Source organism: Miscanthus floridulus, chromosome 12, assembly GCF_019320115.1.
Source record: "Miscanthus floridulus cultivar M001 chromosome 12, ASM1932011v1, whole genome shotgun sequence".
Taxonomy (NCBI): domain Eukaryota; kingdom Viridiplantae; phylum Streptophyta; class Magnoliopsida; order Poales; family Poaceae; genus Miscanthus; species Miscanthus floridulus.
In genome coordinates this window covers 56049720-56052468 of record NC_089591.1, presented here as the reverse complement: position 1 = coordinate 56052468, position 2749 = coordinate 56049720, and positions in this window count along the sequence as shown.

Below are 2749 nucleotides of genomic sequence, written 5' to 3'. Positions count from 1 at the left end.
GTTCGTAGGTGGTCGATACCTTAGGGGGAACGCAGCGTTGAGGATGTGCCGGCCAAAAGCCTGAGGGCCTGGCAGGACGGGGCTCAGGCTTCAGTCCTCGTTGTTGTCGTAGCGCCCGCCACGTCGGGGATGATAGCCGTGGTGCGCTGCTTCTCCCTCGTCGCCGTGGGCACGTCTCCGGGCATCGATGATGCTGCGTATGTCGCGGCCATGGTCGAGGCGTTGATGTACAGGGACGACGGAGGGCTGCCCGTCGGCTGGCGGTGTTTGGTGTACGGATGCGTCCTTGGTGGGACGCACTGAGGGCGCGCGCTGGCTGGTGTCGGGTTCGCGTCGCCGAGACAATGAACTTTCCGCCTGCTGCACTGCTGCACGCTCGAGCAACGTGCGAATCTCCCGATAAGCATGTTGATCTTCTGACGTCGTGGCCTCCGAGAGGCCATGCAGCAAGGCGGTTGCTGCGGCGATATTTTGGCTGGCTCGGGCAAAGTGAGGAAAGGCCCCATCGTCGGTGAGGATCCTTTGATGTACGGTGCGGGCTGTGGCGCGCGCGCGCCCCCCGTCTTTGCGGCGTTCAATCTCGCGATTGATGTCCGCGTATTCCCGTGTGAGCCCTTGCCCGGCCTCATCGATCTCTTGCTGATGAGCCCTTAGCTGCTCCATCCTCAGGTGAGATGGGGCTGTCCCCTCTTCCTCGAATCTGCTGTTAGGATTGTTTGTAGGGGTGGCCTCTTCCCTGGAGGCACTTTCGACGTGACCCTCGGGGGTCTGCGTCATATAGCATTCCCGGGAAGGGTGGTGGCTCCCCCTACTGGAATCTGAGCTAGAGAGTGATACCGGCTCCTCGTTGAGGAGCTCGTAGAGGGTCTCCGTATCCCGCTCAATTGCCCCCACGAACTCGATGTCCGTGGGTGGTTGAACCACACGTAGCGCCAGAAGACGGCCAGCGGTTGCCGCAATGTTGCGGAGACCGAACGGAAACACTGTCGGGGCGCTCCATACGGACCCTTCCGGACACATGGTGGCATTGTGAGAGGCCTCCTTGGGTGACAGGACTCCCCAGGAGTTGTCCGGTGGGCCCTCAAGCCTGAGACGGCTAAGGTTGATGGAAGGGGGAGATGGGGTGGCTGAGCGAGTCAGCGCCAGCTCTCCTCCTAATGTGATGATGAAATCCAGGTCACCGAAATGCACATGTGCGCCCGGGGCCCAGGTGATTGCGTGGGTGGCCATCCGAGACCTGATTTGGAACGCGCAAAGCCCCTACCTGGCGCGCCAATTGTCGGTGTTTCGTACAAGCACCGGCAAGTAAATTTATAGTAATGCGCGTTAGGCTCGGAAGGTGCGCTAAAGGACACAAGATTTATACTGGTTCAAGCGGAACATCCCTACGTCTAGTTTGTTGCTGCTTGTGTTATTAGCACCGTGAACGGTCTGTAGTAAGGGATACAAACTGTCGAGAGAGGGACTGGTCCTAAGTCTCTGATGGAAGGATTGAAAAGGTGGTCAAGAGCTTCGTAGCTGCTTGAATGTGTGTATGAGTGCGCTCTATTGTTCGGTCCTATTTTTCCTGTCCTCCCTGATGGAGGAAGCGCATCCCCTTTTATAGATGAAGGGGCTAGCTTTACAAGGGTGAGGGCTCCAGGATGTGTACTCTACTTAGTCATGTGGCTCACGTTTACCTGGTCAGGTCCTCCATTCCGATGAGTGCGAAGGAAGATGAGTGCTTAGCATGTTGTCGATGTCTCTGTAGGATGTCAGATTAATCACAGAATGCTGCCCGCAGGGTATGGGCTATAGTATAGTGATTTTGACTTATGAGCCTCTCTCCAGCCTTGCTCCACACACCTTCTGGTTCCCATGATTCCTTGTTGGGAGAATTTGGGGTCGAGGCCCGGTGTAGCGCCATGGCCAAGGCCTTCTGACTGGGAGGACCTAAGGGATCGGGAATAGGGCGCCGCTCCCTCGGGTCCACAGCGTGGCAACGGAATATCCATCGTTCGTGGAGATAGCAAATCCGTTCTTGGAGCGTAGCGGTTGTCGTATATCTTCGTTGGGTTTCGTGTCCCAGAGCTGAAGACGGCGCCTACAACTCTACAGGGTGAGATGCACGCACCTGTAATACCTTTTGGGCTCTGCGGCACCCGGAAGGGTCTAAAGCATCAGTCCTGTCGTTCCCTGGCAGTCCTCTTCCTGCCAGGGCGCAGGGTATGGTCGTTGGAGCCATGGTTGACCCGAACGTCTTGTCTCGTCCTATACCCATCATTATGAGGGATAGATATCGATCAGGGCGAGGCTCGTTCTGGGCCGTCGGGTGAGGCGGAGACCAATCCCTATCTCTTGGGCGAGACTAACCCTATCCCTCTAGGATCGGGCGAGGCGGAATCCATCCCTTTGCCCTCGGGCGAGACCGAGCCCGCCCTATAGGCGTCGGGCGAGACGGAGATTAGCCTTGAGCTTTTGGGGCGAGGCAGGGTTATCCCACAAAGGCGTCGGGTGAGGCTGACCCCGCCTCTCCGGGATCGGGCGAGACGGAATTCATCCCTCAGCCCTTGGGCGAGACCGAGCCCGCCCTCAAGGCGTCGGGTGAGACGGAGTTTATCCCTCGGCCCTCGGGCGAGACCGAGCCCATCCCAAAGGTGTCGGGCGAGGCAGAACCGGACTCCTGTCACTCGAACAAGGGATGACATGGAGCCCTTATGCGTCTAGAAGTTTTTCACGTTCGGTGGTTATCGGTTCCACCTTCTGGGGT